Source organism: Jaculus jaculus, chromosome 10 (assembly GCF_020740685.1).
Source record: "Jaculus jaculus isolate mJacJac1 chromosome 10, mJacJac1.mat.Y.cur, whole genome shotgun sequence".
Classification (NCBI taxonomy): Eukaryota; Metazoa; Chordata; class Mammalia; order Rodentia; family Dipodidae; genus Jaculus; species Jaculus jaculus.
In genome coordinates, this window is record NC_059111.1 from 45,768,537 (window position 1) to 45,786,958 (window position 18,422).

Here is an 18,422-nt window from a genome sequence, read left to right on the forward strand (position 1 = left end):
CCTCGAACTGGGGTCCTTAGGCTTCACAGGCAAGTGCTTAACTGCTAAGCTATCTCTCCTGCCTGCATTCATAGCCTTTTGACTACATTTTCAGTACCACTCATAGATTCACTCCCACAGTGTGGGCTTTTTGTCCAATCAAAGAGTAGCTGTTTTCACCCATATCAGACATGCCACCATTGCACCAACTGGAACAACTGGCCTACTGTCCAGCTTAAAGGCTTGCAGGGTTCACTTCTGGTTAAGACTGTTGATGACTAGGGCTAGAGAGATTGCTTAGTGGTCAAGGTGCTTATCTGCAAAGCCAAAGACTCAGTTTCAATTCCCTGGGACCCACATTAGCCAGATTCACAAGGGGACACATGTGTCTGGAGTTCATTTACAGTGGCTGGATGCCCTGGCTCACCTGTCTCTCTCTCTCCCTCTCCCTCTCCCTCTTTACCTGACTCTCTCTCTCTCAAGTAAATAAATAAATAAATAAATAAATAAATAAATAAAATTAAAATGAATAAAAGATTTTTGATGACTTCTCTCCCCAAAAAAGCTAAGTGCTGCACAGCTCTTTCTAGCATCTTAACAGCTAGTCAACAAGGAGGAAGCTTCCATCCAGTTTTAATTCTTAGTACATGTAGTCTTCAGCAATAGGGTCTTACCACCATGTTCTAGTTGGCAACCAAGAGCATTAACAATAGCCTGTATTGAGGGAGGGCTTTATCAGAGGCTCCCCTTGCCAACAACTCACTGGAAAGTATATCACTTCTGACACTGAATTTTGTTTTAAACAATCTATGGCTTCTGGATGCAGCATTATCCACCACCACAGTGTACTTATGCCCATACTCTTTCTTTTTAACATATATATTATAATCTAGTGAAGAAGTAGGCTTTCATATGGCTTATGCATAACATCTTAAATTTTGATTAACCTTTCTCCCACTCCTTCTCTCCTCCATCTCCCATACTACTTGGAGCATTCCACCTCTAGTACTCTGCCTAGTTACATATATACCACTCTCTCTTCTTAAGCCCTTCCCTCTCCTCCCTCCCTCTTAACCCCTTTCTAGTTTTCCCTTTATTGACAATTTCAAATGTGAAAATAATGTAATTTGATCATACTCCTCTTCCAAACCTTGATTAATCCCCACTCCTCTTCCCTTCAACTGAATTCCTTCTATATAACTAGTTGCTCTTTTATTTCTGTGCTATCTTTCTTTACCTGCTTCCATCATCCATGTCAAAATGTTGGTTAGCTCAATATTGTAGAGGCTGAATGTAATTACAGCTGCAGTGGGCTCATTAAGTGACTGGCACTAAGCCCAAAAATAGAATATCATTTTTTTTTGCAGGGAAGACTCAAAACTCATCAAATTGCTGAGATTATATGACTATTGAGTGATCAATGATGAATGAGAAATCCTTGTCACATATTCCAAGGTTTAGGGAATACTATGAAAAATGGTGGGGGCAGAAAGAATGTAAGAACTAGAGGATAGGTCTAAATCCTTTGCCATGCTTTTTAATATAACATGCTTGTCCACAGACATTTAGTTTACTTCCTCGTTTTCTTTCAAAGCAACTCAATTTATAGTCATGTAATATAGTTTTTCAAACAAAATTATCTTTGATTTGAAAGAGGAGAAAAGTATACTTAGGATAAATCTTTTTAGTTGTAATTTAGCAATTTGGCAAATAAGTGTTAAAAGCTTATGTATTTTCATAAAGTGCTTTATTTTTGTTGTTTGTAGGTTTGTTACATTTACTATAGGGTATTGTTTAAATTATTTTTTGTAAAGTAAAAGCTTTTGAATATTTTTGTTATTTTTCATCTGTAGGGAAATCATCTGACACTATTGTCATCTATGTATTCATGACAACCTACTATAGACACAGGTCACTGACATAATTAGTTTAGTAAACCCTTCAGATAACATAAATTCAGTTTTTTTGTTTCCTTTCCATTATTTATTTATTTATTTTTCTGAGCAGTCTAATATAAGTTTGTTTATGGAAAATTGACCACTTTAAACACCTTTATTTGTTTTATTAGCTGTTCTGTGAATTTATCAGACATAGTGTTGCTAGCTACATGTCCACATATTTTCCCATATTTTCTCATAAGACTTCAATGTATTTGGTGTATTTGACATGACTTTCATTGCAGTTTTATATTTTTCCTGTTCTCCCTCTTCTCCTTTTCAATATTCTACATTTTTGGTTCATGTAAATACTATGTACTGAGTGTAGGTTTTTAGTGTGATAGCTTCCACTGTATATTTTTAACGTTGGAAGTAAATTTACAAGTAAATTGAAACTTGACAGTAACTTGTCAGGAGGGACTATTACTCTGAAAACCAATAATTCTACCAACTAGTCAAACTTATAGAGTACCAATATTTCAATATGCATTTGAATTTCCCAGAAAAAATCTGAGAACTGGTATAAATAAAATTAAAATAGGAAAACAAAGTCATTCTTTCATAATCTATATAGCTGGTTATACAACTATGGAATATCTAGAATTGATTGACAATTCTAAATCAATTGATTGTCATGAGTAAAATATAAATAAATAGAGCATTCTATTTATGACTAGTTAATATTTATTTTGAGATTTAAGTTGGTACTGACCCATCATTGAAATACATTCAAAAAAAACCACACAAGACAGCAGAAACTGAATCAACAAAGTTGATTTTTTTTCCTGAAGCTCTTGCTTTAGACCTCAGAAACTCCTTCCAATGTGAATAGTAATCTTATATCAAAACACCTACAGGTCAAGCCAAACCAAGGAGTGGCTGGCCAGGTAAAGAGGAGATTTCTGAGGCCTCAAGCACTTAGCTCAAGAGCTCCTAGAAGAGACTTAAAAAAAAATCAAGATACTAGGATGATGCAACCAGGTTTTTCCTCCAGGCTTTCCTGAGCTTATCACCATTCACCAGAGCAATGGGGAAAATTTCACATGTGCTGAACATAAGTTTCTATGGAGCCCTAAAACTATGCAAATGTAAGGACTGTCCCAACATTTTCAATTAACTATCACTTCTTAGCCCACCAGAAAAGACATTGGAATGAGGCTATTTGTTTTTGCTGTGTCACATAAAGGAGAACCCTTAAACAGGCAGCGTTTGTGAAAGTCTTTCAGCCACAAAACCCATGTGCTCTCATGAGAATATTCAAACAAGAGAGAAGCCCTTCACATGTTCGCTTTGAAAGAAAAGCTACCACCACTTATCACACATCATTATCTCCTGAGGAGTCAACAGAAAATCAGATTCAAAGGTGTTCCTTCCTCACCAGAGGTTTCCACAGTGACTTCCTCAATGTGGTGCAGATAACTACATATGTCTGTATGCTTCTATAGTTCATGTCTATTGGGAATATATCACACCATTTTTGGATTAGGCTTCTTACTGTCACCCTCCACTCATATGCATGATGACAAATTGCATGCCAGTGTGTTCACTAAAATACTGCAAATATCTAGATGGCATGATGTTTTTTATTCAATAAATATAAATCAGTAATCCAGGTATGGTGGCTATCAGGGAGTATGATGCAGGAAAATCACAATTTCCAGTCCAGTCTGAGTAGCTAAGCATGACCTTGCCTCAAAAGAAAAACTAGGGCTGGACATACAGCTTACGGGTTAAGGTGCTTGTCTGGGTAGTCTAAGGACCCATGTTCAGAACAAGAATGGTCTCAAAATAGAGTCATTCTTATGTAGTCTTTTACAGAATAATAGGATGTCCTTATTTTCCAAAAGTTTTCATTTTTTAAACTCTTTTTTTTTTTTTAATATTAGACTGAGTGGCTCTGTAACAAACTTCTACAAACCTAAATATGTTCTTAGATTACACTGTATGAACACATAACATTTCTTTGGCCTTATTGCTTAGTATTTGCTGATTCTTAACAACCTATCATTTATTTTTCCTTTTGTTTAATGGTTGATTGGAGATAACTAATAGATGTGTATGTTCCGTACATGAAGTCTTTCCAAGACATTCATCATAAAGTATATACAAATCATATCTATTCTAATTTCAACATTGTTTGGAAAACTGCAACTCTAAAATGAATAATATTATAACACTTTTTAAATATTTTAACATTTTTAAAATACATCACCCAAAGAAAGGAGAGCAACATGAAAGTTGAAATTAATTTAGTATTTTTTCTAAAATAGTTTTAAAACTAATGAGCTTTTTTAGATAGGATTCACTCTAAAATTTTTATGTGATAAGTTAATTAATGTGATATACTTGAGATATATGATATAAATTGGACTTGTCCATTCATTGTGCCTTCGAGATTTCTGCTTTCATTATCATTATTGTTAACTAATTGTTCTGAAAGGAGTTGTAGTCTAACTTTATTTATTAATTTATATTTATTTTATAGATAAAGAGAGAGAGAAAGAGGCAGATAGAATAGACACTCCAGGGTCTCCAGCCACTACAAACAAACTCCAGACACATGTGCTGCCTTGTGCATTTGGCTTATATGGGTACTGGGGAATCAAACCTCAATCCTTAGGCTTCACAGACAAGTACCTTCAACACTAAGCTACTTCTGCAGCCCTTAGTCTAACTTAAAATGTGAAATACTGGTTAAAAGATTTCACCATTAGCCAGAGCAATGGGGAAAACTTCACATGTGCTGGACACAAGTATGTTTCTATGGAGCCCTAAGACTATGTAAATATAAGGACTGTCCCAACATTTTCAGTTAACTATCACTTCTTAGCCCAACAGAAAAGACATTGGAATGAGGCTATTTGTTTTTGCTGTGTCACATAAGGGAGAACCCTTAAACAGGCAGCATTTGTGAAAGTCTTTCAGCCACAAAACCCATGTGTGCTCTCATGAGAATATTCACACAAGAGAGAAGCCCTTCACATGTTCCCTTTGAAAGAAAAGCTACCACCACTTATCACACATCAAATAAGAGTGGAACTAAATTTAATGTATTATTTGTCAAATTATTTATTTATAATGAATTCTTTCCTGGTAAATTAGTTTAAATAAAGAAATGAATTGGGGACTTCCGGTTAAGATGGTGGCGTAGGTACCACACCAAAGCAGCCTAGGGGGGAAAAAAGACCAAAAAAACTTAGGAAAATACACACTTTTACTAAAAAGTGAGGTGTATAGGAAATTGAAGCAGCAGTGGAGAAGTAGGAGAGATCCAGAGCATCCAGAGCCCACACAGGCCAGCAAAAGCGGCTCCGTCAACTCGGCCAACCAGAAAGCCTCCAGGCTCGGCTCAAGCCACAGGAAAAGCCAGGTGCAGGAGCTTCCCCTCACACTGGGCTCTCCGCAACTCAGGAAACGTGAAGGGAGAGCGGCAGTGAGCAATGGAGGAGCAGAAAACAAGGTAGAAGAACACGTGGAGCAGCGAGAGAACCAGAGCAGCTGTGGCTCCCTCCCCTCCCCCACTGCCTGAGCCCAGCTCCGGCGAACAGAGCAGCGGTTCCGGGACCCGGCCACGCAAACTTAAGCTGACAGCAGGACCCAAACAGGAGCAGAGTCTGGCAGCAACATCAGTGGCTCTGGCACCAGTAACAGCAGCTCCAACAGTAGCAGCTCCAGTCACAGCAGCAGTGGCAAACCCAGCATCAGCAGACCCAGGAGCGGCAGCAGCGCAGACCCAGAAGCAGCAGCTTCTGTGGTAGCAGCAGCAGTTGACACAGCAGCAGCAGCTTCAGCAGCAGTGGTGGCTCCAGCAGTGGCAGCTACAGCAGCAGCAGCTTCAGCAGCAGCGGCTACAGACCCAGCAGCGGCAGCTTGAGCAGCAGTTTCAGCAGCAGGGGTGCTGATCTGCAGGGCCACACTTGCCAGGCTTGGTTTGCCCAGCAGGAAAAGCCAGTGCCCAGCTCCAGAAATCAGAACAGCAGCCCAACGACCCAGGCAGCAACTTGACTGAGACCAAAATCATCCAAGGTAACTGGCATTGCACCAGGGAAGGGTCTCACTTGGTTGTAAGCTGACTTGGATCCCTCAACAGACCAGATATCTTAACCTCTTTGTTGATAGAGGACCTGGTCGTTATAATAACTACTCTTGCATAGATACTCGGGGCTGTTTCTGATTGAATGTGTACAGTGTTTAGTTAAGCTTTAGAATCTACCTGTATTTTATTCCACTCAGCCTGCTTGAATACTCCTATAGCAGGGAAACTCAACCCCTAGGAGCACCTTTGTAGATACTCTGAGAGTCTTAAGAGCCACACCTAACACCTTAAGCTCCTACCCTGAAAATATATTACATCAAATCAATTGATACAGCTAAAAATACCCAGCTAGCTAGAAAATCCAAGCATTAACTTAATCCAAGATGCAAAAATATATACAGTATAACACAAGAAACACTAAAAAGCAAGATGATATAAATCCACCTAAAAGTATTAATGAAGCAGAAATGTCCTCCAGTGAGAACAAGTTATAGGAAATGCCTGAGAAAGAGTTCAAAAGAATGATTATAAATATTTTCAAAGAGGTCAAAGAACAAATCAAAAGAAACAAAGAAGAAATCAAAGAGGAAATTAAAGGAATCAAAGAAGAAGCAGGATACCAATTTAATGAAATAAAGAAGGCAATACAAGACATAAATAAGGAAATAGAAATAATAAAGAAAAACCAGTCAGAATTACTAGCAATGAAGAACACAGTTAATGAAATAAAAGCTCTGTAGAAAATCTCACCAGTAGGATGGATGAGGGAGAGGACAGAATATCTAAGCTAGAAGACCAGGTGGCAGATCTAATACAGTCCAACAAAGAGAAAAACAAACTTATAGAAAAGTATGAGTGGGAATTTCAAGATATTTGGGACACTATGAAAAGATCAAATATAAGAATTCAGGGCATAGTAGAAGAAGAATTCCACTCCAAAGGCATAGTAGGCGTCTTCAACAAAATCATAGAAGAAAATTTCCCCCAAATTGGGAAAGAGGTGCCAATGCAGATACAGGAAGCCTTTAGAACCCCAGCCAGACAAAACTTGGAAAGAACCTCTCCTCACGGTATTATAATCAAACTTCCAAACACACACACCAAAGAAAAAATATTGAAAGCAGTTAGAGAGAAAAATCAAGTTACCTACAAAGGCAAGCCCATCAGGATTACAGCAGATTATTCAACACAAACTTTTAAAGCCAGAAGGGCTTGGAGTGATATATTCCAAGTTCTGAAAGAAAACAACTGTCAACCAAGGTTACTTTATCCTGCAAAATTATCCATTCAAATACATGGAGAAATAAGGACATTCCATAACAAAAGCAGATTAAAGGAGTATTTGAAGACAAAACCAGCTCTACAGAAAATACTTGATAGAATCCTCCATGCTGAAGAAAAGGAAAAGCATACATATAAGGAACCTAGAAAAAACAAGCAATACTCAAATACTAGTTAACTGAAGAGAGCACAGGTAGAACTGGAACCACAAAAAAAAAAAAAAAAAAAAAGGCAAACATAAATATACACCTTTCAATAATATCTCTTAATATCAACAGCCTCAATGCCCCAACCAAAAGACATAGGTTAACAGACTGGGTTAAAAAGCAGGATCCTACAATTTGTTGTCTCCAAGAAACTCACCTTTCTACAAAGGATAGACATTATTTTAGGGTAAAAGGTTGGAAGACAGTGTTTCAAGCAAATGGACCTAGAAAACAAGCAAGGGTTGCTATCCTAATATCAGACAGGGTAGACTTTAGTCCAACGTTAGTCAAGAAAGATAAGGAAGGTCACTTTATATTAAGGGCACACTCCAACAGGAGGGCATTATAATCCTTAGCATATATGCACCTAACATGGGAGCTCCCAAATTCGTCAAACAAACACTATTAGAACTAAGGTCACAGATAACACCAAACGCAGTGGTGGTGGGTGACTTTAACACCCCACTCTCATCAATTGACAGGTCATCCCGGGAAAAAATAAACAAAGAAGCAACTGGACTAAATGAGGTCATAGAAGGAATGGACTTAACAGATATATATATACACAGGATATTTCATCCAAAGGCTGCAGAATATACATTCTTTTCAGCAGCACATGGAACATTCTCTAAAATAGACCATATATTAGGACACAAAGCAAATCTTAACAAATTCAGGAAAATTGAAATAATTCCTTGCATTCTATCTGACCACAATGGAATTAAACTACAAATCAGTAGCAAGAAAGGCTATAGAGCATACACAAAATCATGGAAACTAAACAATACACTACTAAATGATGAATGGGTCAATGAAGAAATCAAGAAGGAAATCAAAAAATTTATAGAGGCAAATGATAATGAGAACACAACATACCAAAATCTCTGGGACACAATGAAGGCAGTTCCAAGAGGTAAATTTATAACCTTAAGTGCCTATATTAAGAAATTAGGGACTGGAGAGATGGCTTAGCGGTTAAGCACTTGCCTGTGAAGCCTAAGGACCCCGGTTCAAGGCTCGGTTCCCCAGGTCCCACATTAGCCAGATGCACAAGGGGGTGCATGCGTCTGGAGTTCGTTTGCAGAGGCTGGAAGCCCTGGCACGCCAATTCTCTCTCTCTCCCTCTATCTGTCTTTCTCTCTGTGTCTGTCGCTCTCAAATAAAAAATAAAATAAAATTAAAAAAAAAAAAAAGAAATTAGAAAGGTCGCAAGTAAATGACCTAATGCTTCACCTTAAAGCCTTGGAAAAAGAAGAAGAAGGCAAGCCAAAAATCAGTAGAGGGTAAGGAATAATAAAGATTAGGGCAGAAATTAATGAAATAGAAACAAAAAGAACAATCCAAAGAATTAATGAAACAAAGAGTTGGTTCTTTGAAAGGATAAACAAGATTGATAAACCCTTAGCAAATCTGACCAAAAGAAAGAGAGAAGAGACACAAATTAATAAAATCAGAGATGAACAAGGTAACATCACAACAGATTCCAGAGAAATTCAAAAAATCATAGGGACATACTATAAAAGCATATACTCCACAAAGTATGAAAATCTGAAAGAAATGGATGATTTCCTTGATCTATATGACCTACCTAAATTAAATCAAAATGAGATTAATCACTTAAATAGACCTATAACAATCATGGAGATCCGAACAGTAATCAATAATCTCCCAACTAAAAAAAGCCCAGGCCTGAATGGATTCACTGCTGAATTTTACCAGACTTATAAGGAAGAGCTAACACCATTGCTTCTTAAGCTTTTCCAGGAAATAGAAAAAGAAGGAATTCTACCAACCTCCTACGAGGCCAGCATCACCCTGATACCAAAACCAGGCAAAGATAGAACAAAAAAAGAAAATTACAGACCAATCTGCCTCATGAACACAGATGCAAAAATTCTAAACAAAATATTGGCAAACAGAATACAAGAGTATATCAAAAAGATCATTCACCCTGACCAAGTAGGCTTTATCCCAGAGTTGCAGGGATGGTTCAAGATACGCAAATCTATAAATGTAATACATTACATAAATGGGTTGAAGGACAAAAATCACATGATCATCTCATTAGACGCAGAGAAAGCATTTGACAAAATCAAACATCCCTTCATGATAAAAGTCCTACAGAGACTGGGAATAGAAGGAACATATCTCAATATAATAAAGGCTATTTATGACAAGCTTACAGACAACATATTACTAAATGGGGAAAAACTGGAAGCTTTCCCACTAAAATCAGGAACAAGACAAGGGTGTCCACTGTCCCCACTGTTATTTAATATAGTTTTTAAAGCCTTAGCCATAGCAGTAAGGCAAGAGGCACACATAAAAGGGATACAAATTGGAAAGGAAGAGATCAAGTTATCATTATTTGCAGATGAAATGATTATATGTATAAAGGACCCTAAAGACTCTACTAGCAAGCTGTTAGAGCTGATCAAAACCTACATCCATGTAGCAGAATACAAAATAAATACACAGAAATCAGTAGCCTTCATATATGCTAACAACAACCACACTGAGGATGAAATCAGAGAATCACTCCCATTCACAGTTGCATCAAAAAAAATAAAGTAACTTGGAATAAACCTAACCAAGGAAGTAAAGAATCTATACAATGAGAACTTTAAAACACTCAAGCGAGAAATTGCAGAAGACACTAGAAAGTGGAGAAACATCCCTTGTTCCTGGATTGGAAGAATCAATATCGTGAAAATGGCAATCTTACCTAAAGCAATCTACACATTTAATGCAATCCCTATCAAAATTCCAAAGGCATTCTTCATGGAAATAGAAAAAACAATCCAAAAATTCATTTGGAATCACAAAAAACCTCTAATATCTAAAATGATCCTGAGCAACAAAAATGAGGCTGGTGGTATCACCATCCCTGATTTTAACCTATACTACAGAGCCATAGTAACAAAAACAGCATGGTACTGGCACAAAAACAGACATGTAGAATAGTGGAACAGAATAGAGAACCCAGATGTAAGCCCAAGTAGCTATAGCCACCTGATATTCGATAAAAATGCCAAAAATACTCATCGGAGAAAAGACAGCCTCTTCAGCAAATGGTGTTTTGAAAACTGGATATATATCTGCTGAAGGATGAAAATAGATTCTTCTCTCTTGCCATGCACAAGAATTAAGTCCAAATGGATTAAAGACCTTAACATCAGACCGGAAACTCTGAAACTGCTAGAGGAAAAACTAGGGGAAACCCTTCAACATCTTGGTCTTGGCAAAGACTTTCTGAATACAACCCCAATTGCTCAGGCAATAAAACCACAGATTAATCACTGGGACCTCATGAAATGACAAAGATTTTGCACTGCAAAGGACACAGTGAAAAAAGTGTAGAGGCAACCTACAGAATGGGAAAAAATCTTCACCAGCTATATATCTGATAGAGGATTAATATCTAGGATATACAAAGAACTCAAAAAGTTAAATGATGAGGAATCAAACAAGCCAATTAAAAACTGGGCTATGGAGCTAAATAGAGCATTCTCAAAGGAAGAAATACGAATGGCATATAAGCATTTAAAAAAATGTTCTACGTCACTAGTCATCAGGGAAATGCAGATTAAAACTACATTGAGATTCCATCTCACTCCTGTAAGATTGGCCACCATCATGAAAACAAATGATCATAAATGTTGGCGGGGATGTGGAAAATGAGGAACCCTTCTACACTGCTGGTGGGAATGAAATCTGGTTTAGCCATTGTGGAAAATTCCTGAAACAGCTAAAGATTGATCTACCATATGACCCAGCTATAGCACTCCTAGGCATATATCCAAAGGAGTCATCTCATTTCCTTAGAGGTACGTGCTCAACCATGTTTATTACTGCTCAATTTATAAGAGCCGGGAAATGGAACCAGCCTAGATGTCCCTCAACTGATGAGTGGATAATGAAGATGTGGCACATTTATGCAATGGAGTTCTACTCAGCGGTAAAGAACAATGAAGTTATGAAATTTGCAGAAAAATGGATGGACCTGGAAAGATTATACTAAGTGAGGTAACCCAGGCCCAGAAAACCAAGCGCCACATGTTCTCCCTCATATGTGGATCCTAGCTACAGATGATTGGGCTTCTGTGTGAGAATGAAAATACTTAGTAGCAGAGGCCAGTAAGTTGAAAAGGAGACATAAAAGAGATAGGAAGGGAGGAGGATACTTATTAGGTTGATATTGTATATATGTAATTACAATGATTGTAATGAGGTAATATGATGGAGAATGGAATTTCAAATGGGAAAGTGTGGGGGTGGGGAGGGAGGGAATTATTTTGTAATCATGGAAAATGTTAATAAAAATTAAAAAAAACCACACACACGCACAAAAAAAGAAATGAATTGTTGTTAGTTCGTGAGTAACACTATTGCACTAAGGGGAACATACAGCTAAGGCATAAGGAGCATCCCCACCTGCACACAGTTCGAACATGACACAAAGCTGATTGTCCATGATCACTTATTGCTTTTGTGTTTTTTTTCCTTTGTCCTTTACAAAGGATGATGTGAAAGTTGTTCCTTCTCATTAGCTTTAAATCCTAGCATAAAGCCTAAAACAAAACAAAAATCATCTTAAGGCCTACAAATGTTGATCAATGATGATAGTTGAATTTCCTAGAAGTTACTCAGGTATTTTAAAAAATCCTTCTTCAGAACACAAGAACATAGGATTTTGTTTTCTTCATTTTCTTTCCTGAATATCACTGATCTGAAACAGATATTTTCAATTATTCTATTTAAAACAACAATTTATCCCAAATTCTAAATAGCTATCATCCTTCCCTAGCTTATTTTGTTTGGGGGTGTTCATGTATGTATGTGCTCTTTTGTTTTTGAGACAAGGGCTCACTATATTGCTCAGCAAGGCCTAAAACTCCTGGTCGTCATGCCTCAACCTTCCAAGTACACCATCACTACTACCATGTTATGGTTCTCTTTGATCATTAGCATTTCCTAGCTATGCTATGCATTCATGTTGATTCTGCTTTGTTTACTATTCATGATATGATCACAAAATATAATGTTAAAAGACTTATAAACAGAAGTTTCTTTCTTAAAATTGCTGCATCTGGAAATTCAATGATCAAGTGCCCAGAGGTTTGTTTTCAGGTGTGGATTCTATTCCTGGTTTATAGACAATAATGGTCTTTCCTTTGTGTTCATGGAGGAAGGGGCAAGACAGGTGTCTAAGATCCCAGTTTCATTCAAGAGTGCTCTGTCCTCATTAGCTAATCACTCCCCAAGGACTCACTTCACAATACCATCTTCTTGGGTTGTTAGGATTTAAGAAATGACTGTGGTTAGACAACTTATATTCATATCAAAGCACTTAAAGTCATTTATTCAGCATTGAGAATCCTGTCTCAATTTTGTAGAAGAGGTTGACCAGAAAGATAAGACCTCTCTCTGTTCTGCTTATTGGTCTCCTCAATGAAAGAACTTATAGAACATATTAGCTAGAGTTTTATTTCAAGGAATAATATGAAAAAGTGAAAGTGTGCATGCTGGGCAGCAGTGTGAAGATGGTACAGGATGTCCAGATGGAGTTTTTACAGGTCTGTTAATGTTTATAGGATGGTGTGTTTTGGTTGTCTCCTTTGTAGATGAAAATTGGGTCTTAAGATAGCTTGTGCATATCATCAGCAAAAATTATGTTCAGCTAGTGTTTGAAGTCAGGAATCATACAAATTGGGGCCAATTTTCCCTTAATTTTACCATTACCAATTAAGTGTAACAGTGGAAATTCATATACTGAACATTTGCTGATAGTTTTAGGGAACTGTATATGCTCATGGGTTTTACACCTGGTAGTAATCGTGTGTGTGTGTGTGTGTGCAGATGCATGTGGCATTGTGTGTATGAATGTGTAGGCCAGAAGATCATTCACCTTTTTTTGTTTGAGACAGGGTCTCTCATTGGTCTGTAGCTCACCAAGTAAACTAGACTGGCTGGCCAGTGAGCTCAAAGGATCTGCAGATGCAGGTGCCCCCTACCATGTCTGGCATTTTTTTAATGTGAATTTGGGAGATGGAAATCAGGTCTTCATTCTTGTACAGCTATCTCCCCAGGCCTGGTAGTAATTTTGAAGAAGCAAGAGAGCACCCCTGAAGCTAGAGTTCCTTTCTTTTATGACTGGATCAGAGTGACCAGTGTATTTTCTTATGTGCAAAAACAAGAAGGGAATAATGTGATGAGGGTTGGAAATTTCTCCTGATCCCTGAATTCCTGACTACCAAATTATTCTCATCATATTCATAGCAGTCTCATCAAAAGGAAAAGAAATAATGCAAAAAAGAATAATATCTACAAATGTGTTTTAAAGATAAGTTGAGCAAAAATTATACTTATGATAAGAAACTATTGAGGAAAAGGGATGTCAGTTTGTGCATGTGTGTCTGTGTGTGTTGCGGATTATACATGTGTGTTTGTGTCATTATGCATTCATGTGTGTGCCCCCACATGTGGAGGCCAAAAGTTGACTAAATTATTCTAACTAGCCAGCTTGTTTGACATAGCACCAGTCTATACCTCTCAAGTACTGGGAATACAGTTACACCCAATCCATATTTACATGGGATGTGATTTCAGGTCTTCATATACTTATTTGACAAGCTCTTTGGCCACTGAGCCATCTCCCTCATGGATATCATGCTTTTTTATTTTATTTTATTTTTTTTACAGATTATGATACTTTTATCATGTTTATTGCAATTTGGAATATGGCCAATTGAAGGGTCCCTTGGTCCCCAATTCCCTCATACCCTGTTCTACAGAGTGCAAGCATGGATTTCCTGGCTCCATCGATTTCCCTGTTGATGGCTTGTGGCTGCCTAGACCCTCCAAGTTTGCTGCCTAAGCAGACCCCTTACTCTACCTTCCAGATTGAAGGGCACCTGGGTCCCCAATTCACACATCCCCTGCTGCTGATAGTGAGCACTGAGTGAATAGGCCAGATCTCCCTTTCCTCACTGCATTTTCCTAGGTCCCTGGTCCTGCGGGGATTCCTGGCTGCTAGCTTGAGGCTGCCTGGACCCTGCAAGCTTGCCTCATAAGCAGGCTCCTAGTTCCACCTTCCTGATTGAATAGCCACTGGGTTCCCATTTCCCCCATACCCTGCTCCATAGAGTGAGTTCACCAGAGCTTCCTCATAATTCCCTGGTCCTGGTTCACTGGCTGCTAGTTTGGGGCTGTCGGACCCTGTGACCTTGCCTCAAAAGTAAGCCCCTTGCTCTGCTTTCCTGAATGAATGACCCCTGGGTCACCAACTACTGTATCCCCTGCTCCAGATGGTGTGTGAGCAGAGTAAGTAGGCCAGAGCTTCTGGTTGGTTACACACCATCCAGTCCCCTGGTCCAGGTACCTATGCTGCTGCCTCCGGCCGCCTGGTACCTGCATGTGGGCTAGCAAAGCCAGGCTTTTGCTTGGGTTTCCTGATTGACTGGACCCTGTATACCCAACTCCCTATTCCTTTGAGCCAGAGGATATACCCACCACTGTAGGAGCTGGACTCTTGCCCCTGGCTCTCCAGGTTCCTGGTTCCTGGCTCCCCAACCCTGGATCCCCATGTGCTGAAGAACATGTGCAAGTGGAGTGAGTAGGCCAGAGCTCCCAGTTCCCTACCTCCCAGTTCTCCGGGTATCTGTGATGTACTTGGAATCTCCACAGTCAGCACATCTGTGATTATAATCACACCTTTAAAACAGAGCAACCACTGAGAATCCTGAAAGGACAAATACTTGCTTCCCCCTCAATAGAATGGTTTAGTGGTTAAAGAGCTTGCCTACAAATCCTAAGGACCCATGTTTGACTCTCCACATCTGACTTAAGCAAGATGCACAAAGGAGAGGCAAGTGCAAGGTCACACATGCCCACTAGGTGGCATAAGTGTCTGGAGTTTGAGTTTAGTGGCTGAGGCCTTTGGGTGTCAACTCTCTTGCTCACTCTCTTTCAATGCTTCTCAAATAAAAAAATAAATTTACCAAAGATGGGTAGACCACAACACACACACACACACACACACACACACACACACACATACACACACACACATACACACACACACACAAAGTTAGATAACTGAGAAATCTCCACAATGGAAGACACCAACGAAATTATACAGAAATCAACCCAAAATGAATATGTGCATCTGTGGTTATAACCCCATCTTTTACCAATTTGGTTTACATTTAAAACAGAAAACCCTCTGAAAATCCTACAGGGACAAATGCTTTCTTCCCACTCAATAAAATAAAATGTTTCCCCAAGATGGGTGGAACACAACACTAAAAATACCAACAAAAGTCAGAAAACTGAGAGAACTCCAGCAATGGAAACCTCCAACAAAATCATAGAGATCTCAATAGAAATTCAATCCCAAAACACAACAATCAATTTGACCTAGATCAAAAGAACTGATGAACTGGAAGTAAACCATTAAAAAAAAAAACCAACAATTGAGAGCCAGACATGGTGGCTCATGCCTTTAATTCCAGCACTTGGGAGGCACAGGTAGGAGGATTTATTGCCATGAGTTCAAGGCCACTCTGAGAGTACATAGTGAATTTCAGGCTAGCCTGAGCTAGAGTGAGACCCTACCTTGAAAAAAAGAAAAAAGATTGTATCATTGAAATTGAGCAGAATCATCTCTTAGAGCACTCAGCTTTGACAGTAGGATTAACTTAATTGAAGAAAAACTTACAATCCTCAAAAGATATGTAAATTAATTGAAGATGAGTCAAAAATTGAAGTTCTCAATAATCAATTGCTTAAGCCTAGTGCAGACCTGATCAAATGCAAGAATGAATTCAAGGAAACATCAAGAAAATCAGAACTTGAAATGAAATTGTACCTCAAAAAGAAGATGGATGTGATGCAAAACAACACAACAGAAAACAAAAATCAAATAGAGCTTATAAAAACATCTCTACAACCCCTCACTAACAGAGTTACTCATGTGGAAGACAGAACCTCTGACCTGGAAGACAAGACAGAAGAAACTGATCAGGAAGCCAAAAACTTTGCTAAATTCAAAAAATCATGTGAACAAAATATGAGGGAAATGTGAGATACACTAAAATGACTAAATATTTGTATCAGGTATATCAAAATGAGAGTAACTCCAGGCCAGAAACATAGAAACGTATTGAAAAAATTTATTCAAGAAAAATTTCCCAATCTGTCAAAAGAGAGGCCCATCCATATATAAGAAGCCCACAGAACACCAGACAGACAAAGAAGAAACTCTTCTAGACACATCATAGTTAAAACTCTTAACAATGAAAACAAAGTGTTCAAAGCATCAAGAGAGAAACAACTAATTACATAGAAAGGAAATTCCATCAGAATTACCACAGATTTCTCAGTGAAAACTCTGAAAGCCAGAAGGTTCTGGAATGGAACACTTGGTCAAATAAGAACTTTCCATTAAAAAGGTCAACCCTATGATTATATGAACACGAAGGCAAACCTACAGAGAATACTTCAGGGAATACTCCACATAGAAGAGTCAAACACCCATTTCAAGAACCTACAAGCAGAAGATCAAAATAACCAAAACTAGAACAGGCTCAAAAAAAGTAGAAAACAGAAGAAAGCACCCCATAATGGCAGGGATTAAATCAAACCTCAGAGTAACAACCTTAAGCATTAATGGTCTTAACTCAGCCATCAAAAGACGCAAGTTATCATGGTGGAAAAAAAATGGACCCTTCTATGTGCTGTCTCCTTCTTCTACTGCTACTACTTCTTATTCTTTTCCTTCTCCTTCTTCTTGTTCTTTATTTTTCTTGTTTTTTTTGGGGGGGGGGGGTCAAGGTAGGTTCTCTCTCTAGCCCAGGCCTACCTAGAATTCACTGTGGAACTTGGAACCTCAGAGTGGCTTCAAACTCACAGCAATCCTCCTACCTCTGCCTCCCAAGGACTTGGTTTAAAGGAGTGTGCCACCATGTCTGGGTCTATCTGCTGTTTTTAAGAAACCGACCTCATCACTAAAGACAGACACCTCCTCAGGCTGAAAGGATAGTAAATTATATTCCAAGCAAATGAAAATAAGAAAGAAGTAGGTGTTATTATATTAATATCTGATAAAAGACTTCTGCTTTGAAAAGCAAAAGTAATCAAAAAGGACAAAGAAGGCCACTTCTTACTCATCAATAGAATGATTCAACATGACAACATCACAATTATAAATCTGTATACACTAAACACAGGTGCAACACAGTTTATAAAAAACAAAACCTCCTTGAGAGCAAAACAGCAATAAAGAACAACACTATCATAGTCAGAGACTTCAATATTCCACTATCATCAATAGACAATCATCCAAGCAGAAAATAAAGAAAAAAATAATAAATCTCAACAACACTATCTAGGTCAACTAGACCTAACTGATATCTCCAGAACCTTCCACCCCAATTCTACAAATTAAAATTTTTCTCAGAGCCCACAGAACCTTTTCCAAAATAGACCACATATTAGTCCACAAAAATTTCCTCCATAAATTCAGGAAAATTGAAGTAACTTCCTGTATCATATCAGATCACAATGCTTTAAAGTGATAAATTAACAAGAGACACATCAAGAACTCCAGCAGTTCCTGGAAACTAAACAATACACTTTTAAACAATGAATAGTTATGGAAGAAATCAAAAAGAAATTGTAAAGTTCCTAGAATGGAGGGATAATAAGAACACAACTTACCAAAATGTGTGGGACACAATGAATGCAGCCCTAAAGGGAAACTTCATAGCGCGAAATTCCTTCATAACAAAGACAGAAAGATCCCAGATTAACAACCTAACTGTCCACCTAAATGCATTTGAAAAACAAGAAAAATCAAATCCTACGAGCTCCAGACAGAAATAATCAAGAGAAGAGAAGAAATTAATGAATTGAAAACTAAGAAAACAATTTAAAAGATTGATGAAATGAAGAGCTGGCTCTTTAAAACACAAAATTATCAAG

At 38.1% G+C, this 18,422-nt stretch overlaps 1 pseudogene; it reads left to right on the forward strand.

Moving 5' to 3' along the window:
- The window catches only part of LOC101605537, a 31,714-nt pseudogene that overhangs the window by 11,710 nt on the left and 1,582 nt on the right, over positions 1–18,422 (forward strand).